The sequence below is a fragment of the Pongo abelii genome, chromosome 13 (genome assembly GCF_028885655.2).
Source record: "Pongo abelii isolate AG06213 chromosome 13, NHGRI_mPonAbe1-v2.0_pri, whole genome shotgun sequence".
Taxonomy (NCBI): domain Eukaryota; kingdom Metazoa; phylum Chordata; class Mammalia; order Primates; family Hominidae; genus Pongo; species Pongo abelii.
In genome coordinates this window covers 34,387,619-34,411,611 of record NC_071998.2, presented here as the reverse complement: position 1 = coordinate 34,411,611, position 23,993 = coordinate 34,387,619, and the positions used below count along the sequence as shown (strand labels likewise).

Here is a 23,993-nt window from a genome sequence, read left to right as displayed (position 1 = left end):
AAGGCTGCAATGAGCTATGATCATGCCACTGCAACCCAGCACCCCACCTTGGATGACAGAGCAAGACCTCGTCTCTTTTTTTTTTTTTTTTTTTAAAAAAGATTCAGCATAAATGTTGAGAAATAACTAGAGCTGAACAGTCTTTAAGTGAAGCAAACACAGATGAGTTCATTCACTATCAGACTTGCTCCTTTTGGGGCATATTACTCACTAGGGCACCTCTGTGAAGTTTTCTGAGGGATCCTGACATCTCAAGATGAGGGAGAAATCAGGGTGCTTTGTGATATTGAGCCAGGTGGTTTTCTCAGATCTGGGAACAGGATTTGTTTGATAATTTAGTAAATTAAGGTCGGGGGGATTTTTAAATGTCCTTCAACACCAAGTAAAACATGATTGGGTTTATGATGATTGTAGTTCTCTTCCATAAACTTCTTGTTGATATGATTTAGGTATCTGCCAGCCCCTCCAGAAGTACAGAAAAATCATTAGAATATATCACTTCGATGTCCCCTCATCCATACACTCTAGGACATCCATTAGTATAGGTAGCCTTTGTGATTTATAAGAAATTCTTATGGGAAGGGCTCCTTTTAACCCAATATCCACACATTGCTGTTAATAACTCTCAATAATGGCATCTGTCATATGCCAAACATGACACTAAGTATTGGATATGCATCATTATCTGCCCCTTCCAACAAGTCTCTAAGGTAGGTTTTATTATGTTCATTTTACAAATGAGCAAGTTGAGGCTCAAAGATGTAAATTAAGTTATTCCAGGTAACAGTGCCCAGAAGTAAACAGGACAGATTTAATCCTGGGTGGTTTGATTCTAGTAAGAATCTGTGCATGCTTTTATTGAGAAACTACTAGGTATAATGAGAAAAACACGCACAAATAATCAAGACATATGTGGTCAACGTGTCAGAAGTGTGACCCACTAATCAGGATACAGGCACTATAACAGATTTTAGACCAAGAGGGAAGGATTCAGAAGGTGGTATTTGAAGTAAAGCTTGGTGAGAGAAAAAGGTTCCCTTTTCTCATTAAAATCCTACTCTCCCTTCCCGATTCATCAGGGATTCGTAAGTGCAAAAAGGACATTTACGATGAAGAAAAAAATGTAACGGGGTGGAAAATGAAGCTCACATTTGACACTGCAAACTGTCTAGGTTGGCTGAGGTGTAAGCACGTGAAAGGAACCGTATAAGGTAAAACTAGAAAGACAAGATTGAGCTAGTTTTGCAAGCAAGAATTCTTTGGAATTGTATTAAACCTTTTGGACATCACTGACAAACTCCATCAACATCTATACTTGCATTTTCTTGCAAGTCTCTTCATTCCAGTTCCACAGGCATTTTCCTTTCCTCTCACTTGGCTTACTCCAAAGTCACTTAGTATCCTAGTCCTCTTCCATCTCTCGAGTCCTCCTTCAAAAACAGCTCAAACTAAGTCACTACTCCTCATCTGCAAACCTGCTCTCACACTGAATATTCATGCACCTCTAAATTGGTCCCACACCTTCTCTACAAAGTTCTGGCCCTTATTCATATCTGTGAGCCTTGCCTCTCACTATTCCCTGCCTTGTCCCTAACTCTAGTTAAAAGGAACTATTGGAAAGTTCTTAAACTCTCATATATTCTTTCTTACCTCTGAGCCTTTACACAGGACCACCTCTGCACATGGCATGCCTCTCCTTGCTCTTCACATGTGCCCAGCTAACTCCCCCTTATCTCTGAGTATCAGTTGATACGTTACGTCTGTCAGGAAGATATGAATTGTCTCCTCACATCTAAGGTGTGCTCCTTTGCTTTCTACACACCCTGATACACTCATACTCACCATTCAGTATTGCAAATGCTTTTCTACTTGTCTTTCTCACTTATTATCTTAAGCAGCTACTAAGCTATTGAGCATCACTAAATCCTGCAATCTCACACACAAAAAAATGAACTATTTTCCATAACAGGCCAATACTACTGAATTCACTCGTATATTACTCATTTTTCACAACTCTTCTTCAAATTCTGAAGAAAAATACTAAAGAAAAAAACTGTATCTTCACATAATTTTTTCCACTCTCTTCCATTTATTTCCTCTTCTTAGAGACACCTACACTTTAGATATTGGCCCCTTCGAGGGCTTAACAAACATCCAACAGTATGAGAGTACAATAAGTGAGTCAACTTAATATACAAATAAGTATGACGAGCGACTGCTCCATGTACCATTTTCGTGAGACTATTACATAAATTTAATTAACCTCAGTTGGTACCGAGAAGCACACAGTCCACTGGACTAATGTGGGAGAAAATAAGTCAGTATTCATCCCTCTACGTCACTGCATTTCCTCACATTCTCTGTTCTTCATTCAATCTTCTCTGTTGTTTGAGACTAAATTCTCCCAGTGAAGACAAGCTCTCGAGTGCGTTTGATGCTTCCACATATCTCCAACAATGAGAGGTTTAAGTGGGGGCGCAACTAGTCACCCAATTGTTGACTCATCCAATCAAAGAAAATTAACTGATAAAACATTTATAATATTAATATTGCCCTCCAATCACCTGGCAAAGAGGTTAGTGCCTCTCCCTGCTACATATTCCTGATCACAAATCCAAAGGCAAATACTAGACATATCAAACAAGGCACACGCCTCTTTAAACTGGGCAGATAAAAGCAGAACTTTCAGGTGGGCACAATTAGCACCCTCCCGAGGGAGAACAGAGAGAGGGGAAATGATGCAAAAACTGGTATTCACACTCTAGCTTGCAAACAATTTCTAATTCACTTGCCTAGACAGTTAACCATCAGTCTCAGTCTGGATGTAAAGAATTCAAGCTCAACCAAGAAACAGGAAGCATAAGTTCTGTCACAAGTGTGTTTATTTTGGTGGCTCACATCTGCAGCTTTTTCCCCCTCAATGTATTTTTTTCAGAGCCAAACGAGGAAGGGAACAAAGTTACTGGGCCTAAATCCATCACTGTGATTGTGATATGCTGAACCACCCACAGCATCATGAGAAGGAAGCTATTAGTTTCATGCTGAAGAACTCCAACCCACATAGGGGCAGAATCTAGAAGTAAAGGAACAGTCTATTCAGCATGATTAACTTTATTCAGTACACCCAACAATGTCTAAGAACTGATCTAGTCACACTCGGTTTAAAAGCAGCATTATCTAAGGGGATGTGTTCTGATGGATGTTCCAAGGTACCTGGTGTTCCACCGGGAGTCCAGCATCAGCATGAGATCTTTTGGTGTCATCTTGTGTTGATAACGTTACTGCTAAATCACTAGAACTGCGAATAGAGGCTGAACACTGTGTGGGTGCAGGGCTAAACTATCTTAAACCAAACTTACAAAACCAAAGGGTGTAGACTATACAACAGCAGCCTTGTCAACTGCACCGCATGAATCCAAATCCTTGGGTGGGAAAATCTATACAGATTGAGTTCTTGTAATCCAGAGAAAGGGTCAGCAAACTATGGCCTGCAGGCCAATTCCTGCCAGCCACTTTTTTTGTAAATAAAGTTTTACTGGAACATAGCCACAATAACTCATTTAAATATTATCTACTGCTGCTTTTGTGCTACAGTGGAAGAGCTGAGTAGTTGTATAGAGATCATATGGTCCACAAAGCTTAAAATATTACCTGGCTCTTTACAGAAAAATTTTGCCAATCCCTGGTCTAGAATGGCGGAGCATTCACTAATTCTTGCTCTGCAAAACCTGGTTCTAGGTCAAAATTATTTTGTCTTGATGCTGTAATTCCTCACTGAAGATCCTAGTACTTAAGGCTTTGGGTTGGCCCACAGACATCCAACCCTCTGCTTGGAAACACTATAGGAACAGGTCCAGGTGGCAACCCTGCAAATCTGAACAGATGCCTATTTTTCTTCTGCCCATGAGACAGATGGTCCTCAGAGAGGGGGAGAAGAATTAGTCCATGAGAGAGAATTCTCTGTGCAGCACTAATTTTGGAAATGTATCCCTGATCCATCTGGCCAAAGAGGATTCCTTAGGAGTACCTTTGCTATTCGGGTTTGCTGAACATTCAGGAGGGGAATCCTAAGTTCCAAGGCTAGAACCTCAGGTATTTGCTCTCTGTCAAAATGTTAAGTAAAGCCTTTCAGACAAGAAGTCTCAAATAATTATGACAGAAGATGATTATAAGGATGAAGACAAGGATAGCTGACTACTCATTCAGGGACTCCTTTTCAGAGAATTTCTTCACTTTCCTTTGACAGTAAATTTTCCCTTAAATGAAAAAGATAATACCCTGATATTCTGCTATGTACAGAAAGCATGAAGAACAATACCTTCTGAACTGCTAACAACAGTAGCTCTCTTCTAGATATAACAATGTTTCTCCTTCTCATTAATCACCTTAACTCATCTTTGATATTCAGACCTTGCTATTCTAAAGAATATTTCCCCGCGGAACAAACCATAGATTTGCAAAGTTAATTAGGACTCTGATCTTAACGCATTTCCCCCCATTTCATTCCTAATGCTCTGCCAGGGGTGTCCAAGGGAGAGGAATACAGTCGTGGGTTCTTGGTTTCTGTTTCTGGTTGAGCCAATAAAGCCCCTTCCTCATCCCTCTTTTCTGCTTATCACTAGAGACATAAAATAAAAACTATATAAAAATACAATGGAATGTCTTAAACTCCTTTTCCCTTTTGTAATTAGTTGGCAGAGAGACATTTAAAGTGTGCATATACTTCAGGAAGACACCATATAAATATGATTTTTATCTAGGTATGACATGGCTTCAGGCTGCTAAAAGCCTGAAACAAAACAAAACAAAGCAAAAGAAAACAAAACAGAAACAACAACAAAAACAAAATAAGGCTGGTTGGACAAGATTGCTAGTATAGCAGGAGTGTCCAGTATTTTGGCTTCCCTGAGCCACATTGGAAGAAGAATTGTCTTGGGTCACACATAAAATATACTAACACTAATGTTAGCTAATGAGCTTCAAAAAAAAATCACACACAAAAAAAATCTCATGTTTTAGGAAAGTTTATGGATTTGCGTTGGGCTGCATTCAAAGCCATCCTCAGCTGCAAGCGGCCCCACACGTTGGACAAGCTCGCCGCAGAGGGCTGGTTCTGTTCAGTCCCAAATAGGAAACAGACAATATTAAGATCAGACATAGTGGGAAAGTTAGGCAACTAGAAGTAGAGGCATTAAGAAAAGCAACTGCTGACAGATTCTGATCACTCAATCTTAGCCAACAGGCTTTTGAAGTATGATGGACTTGGGTGTAAGTGAAAGAGTTGAGTAGTTGTATAGAGAACATACGGAACTACCACTTACTACCTGGATAATCTCAGAGTCCTCATCTATAAAACAAAATAATAATGTAGTTACTGGTGCTATTATTGTGAGGATTGAATGAAAAATGCATGTAAGTCATGTAATAGTGCCCAAGTCACAACATAGTAAGTCCTTAATATGTACTTAACAATCATTACTGAGCAAAGTTCCTGCTAAAAGCATAGTTGCTGTTAGAAGCAGAAACAAAGGTGGAGCAGAGAAGTCACAAGGGAAAAATATCTTTCTTGATTTTCTTCTGAGTCATATACTTGGAAAAGGAAAATTCTTAGTGCTTTTGGTCCCAAAACCCTGTGTAGCGATACCTGTGAGCCTGACAAGATCCTTCATCCAGTTTCAACATCAAGGGGAAAGAAGATGCTGCTTCACATAATGCAGGTCTCTGCAGATGACGCTGTGCCACAGGAATCAATCAAGAAATAGTTACATCTCCAGCACTGCTCCATGGGTTGTAAAATAAATGTTTCTTAGACAAAGTATAAGTAGCTGAAACATTAGGAAAATAATATCACTGATCCTAACACGGTAAAGTACTTGGCTTAAATTTAGCCTTACAAGGTTTTCTTAAGAATATACTATTTGTTTACAAAATTTAACTCAGTTATTTTTCTAAAATTGTAACACCTTCTACGTGAGGTCCCTAGACACAGGCACAAATTGTAGCAACAGAGACCATGAGCAAATAATAAACCAGGAAAAAAAGTTGATTTCACGATAACCAGGATGTGAACAAAACTGACACAGGTCTCTATAAATGAAAACCAATACTTGATTTGTAACTAGAAGCAAATGGGCAGCCAGGACAGACGACAGAACACAGCTGCGATGACTTCCAGCCGCTGATAATCTCATAAAGCTCACCTCTGCGGCAACTCCCTGAAAGCAAATCAAGACCAACCCTGCTCCTCTCTGCAGATGCTTCTTTTTCCAAGCTCCATGGGTTTAGGTTACATCTGAGCTCACTTTCACGCATGTTGCGAGCTAATTACAAAGAATCCAGAAATGTGGGAACGAACTGGGAATACTGTAGGCTGTTTCAACAAACCTTAGCACCATCTGCTGAAATATTAAGATGCTTGTTTAAAAAGTTGGCTGTCAGAGAAGGAGGTCACAGCACAGACAGTAGGGAAGTTCTCTTAAATAACTACTTCTTACTTCTCTTTCCTGTATACAAGCAGTAGGGCACTCAGCCAAAGGTGAACCGTCCAGAGATAGAAGACCGTATCTGCTAACTCCTCCTGGTCCACGTGCCAGCAGGAGAGAACCTAGAGCACATTGGTCATCAAAAGAGAAGAGATATGGTCAAAAGACTGTAGCATGTTTGTGCATTTCAGTGAGCAACAACAGTCATTTGGGAAAATAGAATGGAATGTCTTAAACTCCTTTTCCCTTTTATAATTAGTTGGCAGAGAGACACTTAAAGTGGGCATACACTTAAGGAAGACAGCATATAAATATGATTTTATCCAGGTATGACAATCCCTTAGTAATCTGAGACTTGTAAGATTTGGGGATTCCCTTTGTAGGTTAGATGTTTCTCTCTCAAACAGAGCAGCTGAAAAGAGCCTCAGGTTTGTAGACAATGATCAGGTCAATGGTTAGAGTTCCAAGGGGCTTAGAGAAAACAAAAGAAAGCCTTGCATCATTTAATGTCAGTGTTGAAAGGCCCCAACAGAATCACATATTAATAACAGCAGCAGCTAACATCTTTCGAGCATGTACCAAGCATTATGTTAATGGTTACATCTGCTATTTATTAAGTCTTCCAGCATTCTCAGGTAGGTACTGTTGTCTCATAGTATAGAGGAAGAATAAAGATGCTTTCAGAAATTAAGGAACTTACAAGAGCTCATCAGTTTGGAATGGGTAAAGCTGTCATTGAAGCTTAGCTGCTGACTCCAGAGACTAATTTCACGTGTAACCATGAAACTATATTGACCACGGACAGAGATTCATTGTAAGGCCGCTCACACAAGGGAGTGTCATCATAACGATATGAGTGGTAAAGCGGAAGACAAGGATAAGAGCCCAAAAACATGCTTCAGGGAGACAATAAGTGGAGCCAAAGTAACTAGAAGGATGCCAGGCAGCACAAGTTCATGGGTCTTCACTCCTGTGTATCACTATTACTGACACAGCTACTCTGCCTACCTGCTTTCCCTTCTATTAACTTGTTTCTGTTCTCTGTAACTGGTCCAAGTCACTCATTGGCTAGGCTACAGATTGGTTGTCACTGAGTTAGGTACCAATGGTTCAATTAACTGAGGCCAGGTACAAGAGCAGGGGCCTCAAGGGCTGCTGAGGGCCCCAACTTCAGCAGAAGTTATGGGAAAGGCAGACACCTATGGAAGGAGTCATAAGAACAGTGGGCCCCATGCTGCTCATGTAGTACAGAAAGCAATTCTGCATCCATGTTTGTACTCTGCCTCACATTTTTTGGCTTTTACAGAGATTGTCTATATCCAAAAGGGCACATGGGATTATTTTTCAGTCCCAGCAGTCTATGTGTAGTGACTACATGGATAAAATAGTATATACATACGTGAAGATCTTTCCTACTAATAAGTACAAAGAGTACTAACAAAGACAGGTTACTTATGAAAGGGTTTCCTCTTCCTTCTTCACTCTGTTTCAAAGTCCTGTTTATTAGAATTAAAAGGTGCATGGTCCTGATTTCCACTTACCAGGAGGCTGGTCATTTTTCATCATTACATAGAGGGGTGGCTCCCAGTTTAGCTCAACCATCTGTCCTCCCTCACAAGCCTGAGGGATTCACAGCAGGACCAGGAGAGTTTGCCAACCCTCTCAAGCAGGCTCTGAGGGCAGGGTTGACAAGTTACTTCCCAAGCCTGGGTGGACCAGACAGGAAGAATAGACCCATACATATGACTAGACAGAGCCAGACACGCAGGGATAATAGGTCATCATAAAAGCAAAGTTGGCCTCCAGAAAGAAGAAAACCCACCCTGCAACAATCACTATCAAAGCCACAGGTATTCACACAGGATACTTCCATCGAATTCCAAATGTCTCTAGAGCAAAGAGGTTAAAAATGTTCTTGCGGTAAGTAAAACCTCCTTTTCATGCAAACAAAAATTAATCACATAAACATTACATGGTGACATAAGCCAAAAGATCAACAAAGCTTTATGTAAGTAGGATCAATCCACTGAAAAGAACAATTTATGTTCAAATAAGCAGGGCATTCATTTTTTTTCCCTAAGAAAATTAAACTCTGAAGATATGGGTTACTGAATATCATTAGATCAGAACCTAACTATTAACACACTTCATCCGGGTGGTGCTCAGCTCCACACAGCTTCCTGCTGGAGTCAGCTTAGAAAGGATGAGGGGGGAGTGAAAGTAAAGGCATAGTTTACAGCCCTTTTTATGAAATGTTACAATCCTGAAATATTCCACTTAACTTCTCCAGGCAATTTTAAATGTACTTCTAACAAACTGGTAGGACAGGTGTGAGAAAGTATATGAGGCTCGCAGTCACCAGCAGCGAGTTTACACTCGCTCCCAGGTTCTGCCATTTACTAGCCTTTGTTACATCCAGCAAGTCCTTCAGTGTCTCTTGAGATTCAGATTCTTACTTTCTCACCCCAATCCCAATGAGCATCTTAGCACCTGCTGTATCTATCTCACAAGATTCTGCAGATCAAATTAAAATGTATATTCAAAGCTTTACAACCCTGAAGTAGTCATCAGGCATTTTCATTTTTAATGGTGGCATGGACTCAAATCTATTTTACCCAGCTTTCAATAAAACAGGGTACATGGTGAGAATGGGTTCCAGAGGCCAGGTTAAAACCCCAAATTTAAATCTTAGCTCTCTAAATAAATCTTGGGAATCTACTTACACTCTTGTTTCCTCAGCCGTAAGAGCGGAAGACACAACTCATTTTGTAGAACTATGAGGTGCTGCACATGAGGCGGGGTTAACAATGGATACTAAATGAAATACTGGTTTTCTTCTTCTAATCCTGTGGTGCCTTCCAACTAAATCTTCTGTAATTATCCAATGGCTTTGTGGTATTATATCTTAATATATATAATATATACAATGTTCAAAATGAACACAAAACTGAAGATATCCAACCTTTTCAATTCTTATACTGTTCCAAAAAGCACACCTTTATAAATTGAAACAAAAGAAATTTACAGGAAGTAAAGCTTTAAAAATCCTGACGTGTCATATAGGAATGTCCTCTCTTAGCAGTTACTTTATATTATCTATAAATGACTCACTTTTTATTAAAGGAGATAAGTGAAAATTAAGGGCAAATGAACAAAACTTCACATACCCAGGCTTTACCCAAAATTCTAAAAAGTAGAGTTTGCTAAGGATTGCACGCACTACAAGTAATGAAGCAACTTTTTTCCCTTCCATTAAGACACATCAAGTACTTGATGCCAACCAGAGAAGATAAATAATGGTTTAAACATTACAGGAAAAAGATCCTTTAGAAAAACTTACTTTTGGGGTATTTTTCCTGTGCCACTGCTATATTAAGATTTTACAACACAAACAAGAATACGTGTCAACTCAAAAGAATTTTCATTTTGACAAGAACACAAACATACCTGTTGAAACTCATCTAATATCCAAATCCTGTTTCCTCAATCTTACAGATTTAGCAGTCTTACCAGCGTGAGGGCCAGTACTTCCTGAACACACTGATCAACCCAACTGTTTGCAACCCTCAAAGGTACGTGTGCTCTCAGTGTATAAACATACAAAAACACCTTAAGGCAAAGTAGGAGGTGGCCAAGCCTTGGCTGCTCAAGAACTGCCCTAAATCAATTTTAAAAGGAAAAACCAAATGGCCATGTCAGCTGCTGGGTTCTGGTATGTGTTGGCTGTACTTGGCTAGAGAAATGATGAAGTTATCAGAATTCTTAGACGGAAGTAGAATTTAGAAAAGCAGAGATGTGCAATTTGTTTTTTCTTTTCCATGGACAAAGACAGTAAAGCCCCTAAGCCAACCCATTAAATGGTTAACTGGAAACTGTTCGCATATTATTCCTCTGGCCTATTTATCTCTACACAGATTTTCACTTCCAGTAACCACAGAACAGTTTTTCCCATCAACCATAGTCCTTTGCAGAGTAACTTTTAACAAATAAATGTGGAACTACTGTAGACTCCACCTCCAGCCCTTGGTAAAAGTAACCAGAATTGGTTGCAAAGGATCTGCTACAGTTTGAATGTCCCCTCCAAATCTCATGTTGAAACTCAATTGCCATTGTGACAATATAATAGGTAGACCCATTAGGGAGTGATTAGGCATTGACAGCTCTGCCCTCATGAATGAATTAATGCCATTATCACAGGAGTGAGTTCCAGATGAAAAGCAAGTTTGACCTTCTCTGCCCTTGTTCTCACATTCTCTTGCCCTCTAGCTTTCCACCATGGGACGATGCAACAAGAAGGCCTTACCCAAATGCTGGTGTCATGCTCTTGGACTTCCCAGCTTCCGCAACCATGATACCAATAAATTTCTGTTCATTATAAGTTACCCAGTCTATATATACCTAAAGGAATATAAATCATTCTACTATAAAGATGCATGCACACGTATATTCATTGCAGCATTATTCACAATAGCAAAGGCATGGAATCAACCCACTTGTCGATCAATGATAGACTGGATAAAGAAAAATGTAGTACATATACACCATGAAATACTATGCAGCCATAAAAAGGAATGAGATCATATCCTTTGTAGGGACATGGATGGAACTGGAAGGCATTATCCACAACAAATTAATGCAGGAACAGAAAACTAAACGTTGCACGTTCTCACTTATAAGTGGGAGCTGAGCAATGTGAACAAATACACACAGGGAGGGGAACAACACACACTGGGGCCTGTGTAGGGGGAGGGAGAGTATCAGGAAAAATAGCTAATGCATGCTGGGCTTAATACCTAGGTGATGGGTTGATAGGTGCAGCAAATCATCGTGGGACACGTTTACCTGTGTAACAAACCTGTATATCCTGGATATGTACCCCACAGCTTAAAATAAAATTTAAAAAGTTGTTGCCCAGTCTGTGGTACTCAGTTATAGCACCATAAAATGGACTAAGATACAATCTTAAACTAATTGAGTTCAACCACCTAAACGACACTTGGAATATCCCAGCCCTGGAAGCCATCCAACCAAAGCTGCAAGATGTCCAGGGAAAAGACAACTCCCAATGCACGTACCCCAGGCCTATGAAATCAATTTTTGGGACCAGGAATCTATGTATACATGTTTCGACAAGCCCTCTGGGTCAATCTTAAGAATGCTCAAGTTCAAGAAACACTGCCTCACATCACTTCTTCTCAAACTTTAATATGCGAATGGATCAACCTGGGACTTCTGTTAAGATGCAGATTATGGCTCAGTCGTTTAGGGGTAGAAGCTATTATAAAGTAAGTTTGCATTTCTTACAAATTTCCAAAAGATATCAATGCTGCTGATCCATGGGCCATACTTAGAACAACAAGACCTTGAGAACAGAGTCCAGTGCTCTTATTCTATGTACTATAATAATTTATTAGCAATCTACTTTGGCAACCAAGATTATGTCTTGTTGAAGGTGATATGGTGGTAAGTAATTGGAACACTGTGTGAAATACCGCACATTTCAGGAAAGTCCATATCCTTCACGTTTATGCACGTCAATTTTGATAGCAAGTGCTACTGTAAAATGTATTTTAATACTTTTAGGTATTATTTCACTCATATGATACTACTCAGTTTCTAAATAATAGCTTGGTACATAGAGGTCTGTGGTTCTAATCACACAGCGCGCTCAACATTAGTCAAGTCAATCACTTTTCCTTTACCAGAGTTCCTCACCTGCCAAATGAAGGCATTTGCATCAACTAATCCACAAGGCTTATTACTCCTTATGGGTACAACAGTATGCATGAACGACAGCAAACAGCAAAAACAGAAATACCCATAACTGCTACCAAGGTAATTTTCTACACGTACAAAGCAGTTAATTGCCTATCTTGCCACCAAAAGAACAAATGTTTTGTCTCTGAAGACAGAAAAATAAAGATTTTAATCAAAGATTTTAATCTGAACTGGGTTCCATTGAAGCTTGCAAGCTTTCTTACCTGTTAGAGGCTCACATACTGCAAGACAAAAGGGAAATAATCTGGGTTCTACTCCAAAAAGTCTGACTCTGACCATGCTTTAGTCAGGATACACGCTTTCATCTTTTTCACTCACTTACCTAGAAACAGATAACTCATCTTTCCATCTTATTCTGTGATGATGAAAGAAGCTAAACCCTAACCGCTAACCCCTTATTCCATTAGGGAATATGTACCTTTCAGAATTACGAAAATTAGTTAATTAGGTCACGGTCTACATTCAGCAAAGGAAAGCAATAATGACAAGACAGTTTTATATAAGAGTCTTGACACTAAGTCAGAGAAATATCTGCCCAAGTACACCCAAGAACTCCACATGCACGTAACCTCCTGATATTGTTGTATGACTCTTAGGATTTGGCTTTGGTGAATAAGTGGCATTAGTCAAGCTATCAACTCTAAGTAGAGGATACTCTACTACTAATAGTAAATTCAAGCAAGTCAGGTTACTTTCTGGCTATTAACAGCATAATATTACCATCAAAAAGAGGAAAGTTATGAAGTCTTATATTTATAAGTGTATACTAAATACCACTCACCTGGTCTCTTAAGAAATAGAACACCAGACATTTCAACTTTTCTTTACATTCGTCTGATTTTTACTGATACACATACACACACACACACACACACACACACAGAAAGAGATAGACACACACACTTCAGACACAGGACCAGTTTATATATTGTCCAAGATGGAAGACATTATAATTAACTGTTTATATCACTAACTTTATATAAGAAACATTCACACTTAGATGTTCTTATCCAAGGAGAACAGAAACAACACACAGCAAAGCTTACTGAGTGTGTACACTTGCACTTTGTTTTGAAACATAGTAATTCCCTTTCCATACTTTTCCTGAAGTCACTGTTTTATAATTTAGGCATTATTTTCAACCCTGACACACCCTCAAAACAAGCAAATCCAAAATGTAAAAAACAAACAAACAAACAAAAAACCAAAAAACAAAAAACCCACAACGATTATCAGCACTAATATTTTGATAGAGAAAATAACATTTTAGAATGAACCAGGCCTCACACCCTAACTGTGAGTAGGTAATAACTCCTCAGACTTCACTCTCCCCTTTTATGTATCCTACATTCATTCTGAGTGCTCACAATGCTCAAGGAACTGTGGCGGATACAGAGGGAAAGAAACACCAAGCTGACCTGCAGGAAAGGTACTACTCTAAGGGATTTTCCAGCCTAGGAAGCTAAAACATGAGCTAAGTTATGTATGTATTATAGACTTCCCCTCACACACACAAAAAGCCCAGCTAGACTTTTTTCCAGGTGATGTATTTCAGCAGTAAAACCAAACCACCTCACTTAAGGGTAAAATATTTCTATCAAGGCCACCTACTATTAACCATTACAGTATACTGTGTTAAGACTGCAGGTTTTGAAGTCACACGAGTTGCAGATCTAGCTTAACAATTTGCTAATTACAGTCCTTGGACAAGTTTTTAAACCTCTTTCAGTCTCATCTTATTCCTCTGTAAAATTGGATTAGAGTATCTCTCTCATAATGCTAAGTGAGATAATGCACAGAAAATACTTAGCATGGTGCTTGACTCAAATCATTTAGTCAAATATAAGTTTTCTGGGTGTCAACTGGTATAGAAATAGACAACCACAGGGTTCCTGGACCCTGAAGAGAACACAACAGAGGAGGAGGAGGAACGAGCAGAGCAAGAACACCTCAGATTTCCTATAACCTTTCCAGCTAACTCCAACCACTAAGGTGTCGCTGCCTTGGCTGAAAAAGCCCTGTCTGTTATAAAGCCTGTCTGGGACTTACCCTAGAGCCACTGAATCAGAACCCAGTTGTGTCTGCAGCATCTGTATTAATAAGCTCCAAAGGTGAGTTATCATGCATACCTAAGTTTGAGAGCCACAGTAGAAGATAAAATGTTTTATAAGTGTTTCAATATTTGTTGAGACATGATTCAGCTAAGATCTGACGTTTTACTTTGAGCCCAATACAGCTGTCTACAGTCTTCAAAATCTCAGGATCACTGTCCAAAATTTCATTCAGAAATCTTCCTAACGGAGTTCTTCCAGATTTACCTCCACTCCTTGCCCAGGGCTCCTGCCCATTGTGTGGGAAAGGAGAGCATGACACAGAGGTGCCCTCACTGATCCCTCTTGCTCTGAGGTCTGGTCAACCCATCTATCCTCACTCACAGCTCCATGTCCTTCTCATCTCACTTTTCCGTATCTCTGACGGGTCCTTAACTAATTTATTCAAGATGATGTTACCACATTGCTTTCAAATACTGAGTATTAAAATCAAGTCTGAGAATTAAAAAACATTGTCTAATAGACACACTTCAATTCTAATGATTTTGGTGCCCTAGTATATATTGGCTTGGTTTCCAAAGAGATAAAATATAAATTGTCTTAAAGAAACAAAAGAATCCATCAACAATTGACACTACTATAATTATCTAATCTTCATTAGAAGGAAAAAGGGAAGAAAGTCTTGCATTTGCTGAAATTTGCATGTGGTCAATTCAAAACACGAGTACTGTAGGAGATTATAGAATTATTTAAAAATCGTTATCCAGAGAGGATAAAAAATATTTACAGAAAAAGTTTTATTAAAATTACTAGATAAATTACTAGATAAAATATACCAGCATTTATACCTCTCCAATTGTATGAAAATTTCTATTGCAGGGAGGTGTGATTAAAGAACTACACTACTTGACTTAGTAATAGATCTAAGCTGGCTACTCAAACAGATTGCCATCTGGTCAATCAATTGCCATTTGAAAAGCTGCTCTAAAAATATCTTCATATAAGTGCGTAAATCTCATCAAAATGTAATGACTTCTAATTAATTCATGCTAGCTAGCAGGAAACAAAATTTCAATGTACACTTTAGATTCCCACTTATAATACAATTACCAAAACCCTCCAAGATTCCCAAATTATTTCCCCAAAAAGAGACACGGTAACATCTCCTGATTCCACTTACTCAAGCCACTATAAACTAGTCCTACAATTAGGGCAATCTCTACCAGCCTTTTAAATGTAGGGGAGTCCATCAATTTGCTTTAGCTACAGAATACACAAAACAGGCATTTTCTTATTTCCACAAAATGGCAACAGTACACAAAAGTAAGCGGGTGCTGCTATTTACCAACTTTAAGATTATGTACACTTCTGTAAAATGGGAATAATACAGAATTCTCTGCCTCACAGGTTGTGAGAATCAGAGAGAAAATGTATGTAAAAGCATATTGTTTCCCAGGGCCCAGCAAAGGGACCAAGTCTCCTGAGCCCTGATGACAAAGGGTAATACACCAAAATATGGAATCATTTTCCACTCCACCTTCACTGGCCAAGCAGCTGCCAGGAATAAAGGCCGCATCTCCCAATACCTGGCAAAGAAATGCAGTACTGCCTCGCAAATCGACCGCTTCGCTGAGGTGCTCATCAGCATATTTGGGGAGAAGCTTCAAGAACAAGTTGAAGAGAGACTGTCTTTCCATGAGACTGGAGAGATCCTCTGAAAGAAAATGGATGTCATGAAGACAGAAATGGTTCAGGCAGAGAAAACGGCTGCTGAGATTATTAGGAAGCTGGAGAAACAGGAGTAGAAACGCTTAAAGAAGGAAAAGAAATGCTAGCTGCACTTGCCGTCACATCTTTGGAAAACAGAACTCCAGAGGAGTGTGCAAAGACAAGTGTAAAACCCAAAAAGAAGAAAAAGCGAAAGCCCCAGGAGGCTTCTCAGGAGAATGGAATGAAAGACCCATCTATCTGTTTCTCCAAACCTAATAAAAGGAAATCTTTTTCCAAGGAGAAACTGGTTAGCAGCCATCAAGAAGAGACCGCTGGCAGCATCAGTCTTCCCAACAGGAAGACATCTTCACCCAAGGAGGAAGCAGTTAGTGATCCCAAAGAGGCAGGCAACAGGAGCGTCGCTAAGAAAAAACAGGAAATTCTCCTTGAAAGAGGAAGGAGCTGGTCAGCAGTGGACCTGAAGAGGTTGCTGGCAGCAAGAGCAGCTCCAAGAAGAAAAAGTTACATAAAGTACCCCAGGAAGATTAGAACGCAAACGGACGTTCCCTATCAGGCGGGGCACATCCTACCCCAAGGCGACATTTCCCATTCCGTGTCCTATACCCCAATAAAAAATTCTCACACACGAAGCATATTGTGAATCCTAAGGCAGTATGATTATGGATATGCACAGAAATATACACTCCTTCACCAAAATGATATTCATAGGCAGAAGTACAGACACTAGAAAAATACTGAAACAACTCCTTCATTTGAGCTGCTGTTTCTGAAGTGTCAGCCATTAGACTGGAGCCAAGATTCTCTAAGAAGATACTCTTTCCAAAAGACATAAATCAATGGGCACCAGATTGTATCTGTGAATCTCTCTCATGCGTGCACATGCAGATTATCTCACAAAAGCTTCAACAAGTCAAAAGCAGCAAACAAGAAGTAAACACAAAAGGAAAAATTCCTGAGAAAACAGCATAATGTTTTGAGATGAGTCACATCCAGGTTTGCATGGGGAGGATTCAGGAAAAGGAACAGTACATGTTCTTTCTGCACATGCAGCCACAGCCATCCTGGCTTGCACAAAGCAGCAAGGTGTTTAAGTGACTCTGATCAGCACAGCATGCTGATGATCCCATTGTACATTTGATTTGGCTCAGGATTGCCCAATCGAATTTGCTAACACAGTAGACTCCAGAAGAATCACCCATTAACAACAATCCAAATACAGACTCTAAATGTGCATAAGGCCTTTTGTGATCTCCGCTGGAGCTTATAGTATCTAACAGCTGCAACTGTGACTGTTCCAGCTAATTGCTCTCAGCAACAAAAATAAACAATCGCTTCAGGAAGGAGACTGTATCCACCAAATATTAATGAATTTTTTAAGTCAGAAATCTCAAATCTTGGTTTAAAAATCTTGCTACTGCTAAAAAGTCTGAAACAGAGTTAAGGAGGCCCTGAAAGTCCTTATTTTGTAGTTAATTCGCCCCTCCCACCCACCTAACCCCCTCCCCCCCAGTTTAAAAAAAAAAAAGGAAAAAGGAATGTGCCTTGCGTTTGGAAGAATTTAAGCAATCTGAGATATTTTAACTCATGTATAACTTTTTAACATATGGGGGAAAAGAGTCGCACTGATTGGAGCTATTTTTAAAGTGCAGCTCTACCATAAAAATAGACATTTACTCATAAGGATGCTTGAATAGAGAACAAGCCCAATCTACGTCTCATTGTTAAGAAAGGGGTGAAAAAAGGCTGTCGTGCTTTCTGGAGAGCCGTTTATGGTCTGCCTGTGATGTCATGGCAGGATCCAGGTGCACTCTAACAAGCAGCTTTCAGTCTCATCAATTCTTTTAAAAGTGCTCTTCTACCATCAGCTACTTCTCTGAGCACAAGCAATAAGGAGCCAGTATTTACCCAGACCCTTGCAAGACAGAACATCACCGCAATCACAGACCCAGGAAAGACGAGGATAAATTACTCACACACAACTGGGTTCATCGTCGTCCTCTCCTCCTGTCCCCATTAGGGAAGGAAGCATTTTCTTTTGCTAAGAAAAGAAAGGACAGAAGTAGTTATCAGTATCTTATGACATCTACTTGCCCTCTGTCCATAGAGAGAAAAAGTAGCTTCATACTTCTCTTCCTATCCACGACCCTACTGCATAGCTGATGCTTGCAACCAAATTACCCACCGAATACAGTGGCAAGTAGTCATTTAGGCATCATTACCCCAAACTGAGGTTTGGAGAGATCATCTTAGTGTCTGGACTTAATCTGTCTTTAGCCTTTTTAAAAGCCTGGAGACTCACGCCTGTAATCCCAGCACTTTGGGAGGCTGAGGCAGGCGGATCATGAGGTCAGGAGTTTGAGACGAGCCCGGCCAACATGGTGAAACCCTGTCTCTATTAAAAATACAAAAACAAACAAACAAACAAACAAAAACTGGGTGTGGTGGCAAATACCTGTAATCCTAGCTATTCAGGAGGCTAAGGCAGGAGAATCTCTTGAACCCAGGAGGCGGAGGTTGCAGTGAGCAGAGATGGTGCCACTGCACTCCAGCGTGGGCGGGCGATAGGGCGGGACTCCGTCTCAAAAAAAAAAAAAAAAAAAAAGCCTGGAGAAATACAGTTGTAATAGGAAACCACACAGAACTCCTGATTTTTATACCTCCCTGACATAATGTCAGCAACAACCAATATAACAAAAAACAAACAGCTTTGACATGCTTTAAAAATCAGAAATACATTATTTTATGTCTTAAAAAATATTATTCATATTAGATAGAACACAATTAAAAAAGCAAAAAAACTTTATTAAAGAAAAAAGCAAATCTGAACGTTTAAAAATGTTGTAGAAAGGATTCAAAATAAAGAGGCAGCGACAAAATGTACTAAAAAATGTTTTCTTTCCATGAAAAGACTGAGTAAATTTTGACTTGTATTTTTTTGTACTTTATGCATTTTCAACAGTGACTATATTATTATTGACTGAAATTATTCTTAAGGGAGGTAAATGATATTGAGCACACCAAAAAATACTATATGCACTTACCTATGTTCAATTTCTAGATGCCATACATATCCTGAAGGATTTCAAAAATCTGACATCATAAAAGGACACAGCTTATTAAAGTTAATTCAGCTTGTGTTTTAGTACTTTGATGGTAGGAAGGACAGAGTTCCAAGAGTGGGGAGGGCTGGGTTTAAGTGCCAGATCTCAGGCTAGCAAAAAATCTTGGAGAACCTTAACTTCTCTGGGTCTGGCTCATACATCTGCAAAATAAGGTGTGCTGAACAAGACCACTGAAGTGTCTTCCAACTCAAAACCAGACTGAGAAATAGAACATAAATTAAGTCTTCAGCCTAAATCTTACAGCATAGTGACTGGTACAGAGTAGGCGCTTGATGTACACTTAGTGAAAGAAAGGAAATTTTAAAAAAGTAAAGTATTTAAATCAGAGCTTCCCACACATAAGCCCTGGTGTGCTGCTAGGCCTAGAAGTGGTTGTACGTGTGTGGAGATAAAGGTTCCCCCTCAGGACAGGCACTCATGACATAAAGAGCTTGGGAAGCACAACTTTTAAAATGTATTACTATTTCAGCAAAAAATAAAATAAATTTTCATTATTAGGATTAGGATAAGTTTCAGACTAAATTTATGAAAAGTTCTCACCACCCTTTATGTAGGAAAGACCAAATGCTTGGCTTATCATCTGGTCCTCAGGCCATCTCAAGACAGAAAATATAAGTAGCAGTTTACTAAAGCAAAGAGGCCTTCCTTATGCAATGTATGAATAGAAGACAGGTACTTCTTTAAGAGTAACTCCTGAAAAACAGAATACATTCAACATATAGTTCTCTACATACAGAAAACACACTGCAGCAACTATTCTCAAGAGATGAAATTTCTACTAAAGAACATTTCATAAAGTAACAACTGCAATTTCTGGTTCAGCATTTATAGTAATATCTGCTTAACCTTTCTGATAGTAACCCAGGTTTTTTTTTTTTCTTGGTGTGAAAATCTGCATTATTTCTTGTTACTACTACTACCTAAGGCATAACAAAACATTTTTAAAGAAATAGATGATCTATAACATAGATGTAAAAGTACGGGGATTTTCTTTCAACAAGGTGCTCAATGGTACTTCCTGATGGGCTGCTTTTTTTCTTCAAGGTCCAAAGAATGAAGCACTGCATCTTTTGGATGCCTACATAGATTTATGGGTCATGACCTCCCTCCCCCATTCTCATGGCCAGCTGCTGCACCTGTGTCACACTGCAATTAAAAACCCGCAATCCAGATAACAAAACTACCTTGCCAACTGTGTTTCATTCCAAAGGGTGAGTCACCCTGAGAATGGCTGCTGGTCTCATCATGTCTGCAAGAAAATCCACAGATGTGCAGGTTGCTTCTGAAGCATGCATTCAACAGTATGAGGAGCATCCTCAAAAGGAGTACACCATGAAAATCAGCATTAGAGATAGCATGTGGCTATCAACAACCTGTAGGTCAAAGGGCCTTACAGGATTAAAAAAAACCCAGCAAGGTTCATCACTGAAATGGTTATTGAGTTTCCAAACACCAAAAAAAAAAAAAAAAAAAAGGCAACCTATCAAACTAAAACCTCATTTTGCATATATCTGAGAAATATCTGAATTTTAGAATTTTTCCCTCACCTTCGATGAAGGTGATGCTTCAGTGATACAGGTAAGAAGAGTGTAAAATACATATCCAAGAAAGGAATGAATCAGGTACTGTAACACTAGAAATAGTATAAATCCTAAAAAATGATAACTTTTATCATCTTAACAATAAAGTTTGATAGGTATAATAGTGGGAGAAAAAGATCAGTATTCTGTTGCTGGAAAGATTCTGTTTTTGTTTGATCTTTTCACATACACTGACTGCCTGACACACCCCAAATAAATGTCTCTTTTAAAAGAGAGGAATGTCCCTAACAAGTTCTATGGAACTCCCCAAACCACACATAATCTATCACGGCAAGTAATTTTTAATGTTGCAGTAGAAATGGGCAAGAAAAAAAGTTTTGCTGTTTAGGTATTTTTTAGACTTAACTAGTCATGGGCACAAACTCGTAAGTCTAGACTGAATATGACTTATTAATTCTCCAGAAATAATAGAGGTAGATAGAGGCTTGCCTATGTCTTTGATCACAGGGATCTCTTCTTGAATTGCCTCCCCCGGTATCTTTTAAAATCCCACCTACCCTTACTGATGCAGCTCAACTGCTGCCACTTCTGTGTAGCTCAGCATTCCCATCCCAGGAACAACCTTCTCCCCGACTACATGCAACATCGGGAGTCTCCCCTTCCTCCTCTTTTAACGTACTTTGTATACAACACTTTACTGTAGTTACTTGCAGATGTAATCTTCTAGAGCATGACAGGCTCCAGGAGAGCAGAAAGGCGTATGTCTTCCACACATTTATGTCTGCAGAAATAGACGGTTTTCTTGAATTTATAAGGTTGCTATAAGGTATTTATTTGAAAAAACACCTATGAGTGATTTTGAGGCTGAGTATTAACGTAGTCTTCACCTACATCTTTAGTTACTTAAACCAAAAGTAATGTTAATACTAAGTTTAAGATCCTAAGATAGTGGTGAGTCTTAAGGTAGGGTAAAACCCATCAAGCATACTTTTAATATCCAGGGTACTTTACTATATTAGTACATTCAAAATTGTCACTCCATAGTTTATGTTTAGAGAGAGCAAGACTATCCAGCCAGATACCTCTCGCCATCCAGTTACTCAGATCAACAATGTCTTATCGTTTATTAGTAGCTTTGCGTTTTTTAAAGAAAGGATCTGGACAACTTGAGTATGAGAGCATTCAAAGATTTGCAAAACTAAGTGATACCACTGTCAGATTGAAAATTAAACAATCAGCCAACAATTAGTCCAAGAAAGGAAAAGAAGCATCTATAAGAGGAGTAGAACAGGTTTTACTTTTGTGAGTTGTTAACTGGATTTATAAAAACTACAACAAAGTAGCTTGACAGCTTCTCCTGGGCTCTCACAGCACTTAGGACATTGCAGTCGTAACCTGCTGGCTTGTTAGTCCTCCCTTCCAGGTGGTATCCAAGAAGGTAAGAGCAGTATTTTGCTCACTTTTATAGACCCAGTGCACAGTATGGTAGATCGTTAACTATGTGCTGACCAACCAAAAAATCTGTTTATCTCTATGAGCCAGAATTCTAGAAAGGTTAATTTCAATAAGGTCCATCCTGTATCAACAGGATGCCTGTATTAGTGGCGTAAATATTCAATCTTTCCAACTTGAAGGAAGATGGGCCTACTTTTGGAAATTTTCAGAGGAAGAGTGTGAATACTACTAGAAGTAGAGAAATATGGGCTATTAACTGCAATGATAGACTATAAATGCTCTTCATCCAATAATAAACTGTCACGATTTTATCAGTATTTATTTGGTCCCACTATTTGAGGTTCCAGTATAATAGAGGCATAAAAAAGCTAAATGCCCCTCTTTTTTTCTTCTACCCAATAAAACGTATATGGCCTGTTGCTCCATAAGTAGGTTAATAGGCCTAGGTACTACAATTTCAACAAACTTATTAAAAAACACATTTTCTTTGTTCTAGGTAACGCTGTAAGCAAGTAGTTGTCAGTTTCCACTACAATTCATTTGTAAACCTCTTATAAAGAGTAGAAATCTTGCAATCTGTTTATCTTAAAAAAAACAGTAAGGTTAAATTGCTAACTTTTTTTCTCAGATTAAAATAATGTAAAATGATGTTAACATTAAGAATTTCACGTTGGCCGCTCTAAAACTGAATTTCAATATTGTTCAGATAATTTCCAAGCACAGGTAAAAAAAAAAAAGGGAGAAAAACGAAATTTCTCCTCAAATATACCAGTAGTTACCATACCAACTTCCTTTGCTGAGAATTTTTCCACTATCAGCTCAATTATAAAAGAACTGCTGACATGCAAACCAATCAAAATACTGATAAAACATGCAAGAGGAGAGAGGTGAGGGGAGGATGTTCCAACATCACAAAATTAGAGTATTAAATTCATATAATAATAAGAGGGAGTATGGAGATTTAAGACTAATTGCATGTTGAAAAAAGGAAGTGTCTTGTCACTCAACTACGATCTTGACTAGCAGGTTGTGAATTCAAGACAATTACTTTTAGAACGGCTTCTACCAAAAAAGCCGACAGATACAATAAAATTAAAATAAGTCATCTAGTATACTTTGTTTAAGAAAAAAAAGTGTTTCATTATTATACTCATTTGTCTGAAGTTCTATAGAAGTAGAATCCTTTCACAAAAGATCAGCAGGAAATCCTTTTATCCCTCACAGATCTGTTCAGGGTGTACACAAGAACTGAACTTGTATGCGAAATACGGGGTTGGCAGAGTTCATGGTTTGTAACATGTGCGACATACAATAACGCTAACTTAACAGAAACTGAATTTCTGATTTTAGGGAAGAATCTCTTGACAAATCTAGCATTTGTGCAAAAAAGTAACTTTCACACAGCAACACTTAATCCCATGAGTGAATTAAAGATTGCCAGTGGAAGCCAAGTAAGCTACTTTCCTTCTATTTGGTTTTTAACTGACGTGTAAGGGTGATTATTTGTGCAAAAAGCTGAAGGTTGAATCCCAGCCATAAAATGGTGTCGATATCCGATTTCCCAAACTTTACAGCTAGCAGATGAGAGTACGTTCTCCTGTGAGAATTACTCATTTAGCAATATTTGAAAACTAATCAGAAGGTGTCATTCAGTCCAAAAATTTTTTGCACATTCTACTTCAATTAACTTGCCTTTTGGAACTCTAAGAGGTAACACCGCTTTCCACTAAAACTCTCAGGGAACTTCTTTTAATTCAAGAAATCAAGTCTGCTTATTAGACTGAGCACAGGTGCCCCCGAATTGTGTATAAAGACCTACTCACCACACTGTTC

The 23,993-nt window shown here is 38.9% G+C and overlaps 1 long non-coding RNA gene and 1 pseudogene across 1 annotated transcript in view; one reads left to right on the top strand and one right to left on the bottom strand.

Annotated features, from left to right (window-relative positions):
- LOC129047825 (uncharacterized) overlaps nucleotides 1-18,620 on the bottom strand; it is a 169,524-nt gene extending 150,904 nt beyond the window's left edge. Inside the window, exons 1-4 of the long non-coding RNA XR_010136501.1 lie at nucleotides 18,495-18,620; nucleotides 18,016-18,080; nucleotides 6,495-6,604; nucleotides 5,645-6,398 (exon numbers count right to left, since the gene is read on the bottom strand). This is a non-coding gene — a long non-coding RNA (uncharacterized LOC129047825). The remainder of the gene's footprint in view (nucleotides 1-5,644; nucleotides 6,399-6,494; nucleotides 6,605-18,015; nucleotides 18,081-18,494) is intronic.
- On the top strand, nucleotides 16,045-16,570 carry LOC100458083 (nucleolar protein 56-like; annotated as a pseudogene).
- Nucleotides 18,621-23,993: the final 5,373 nt, after the last annotated feature.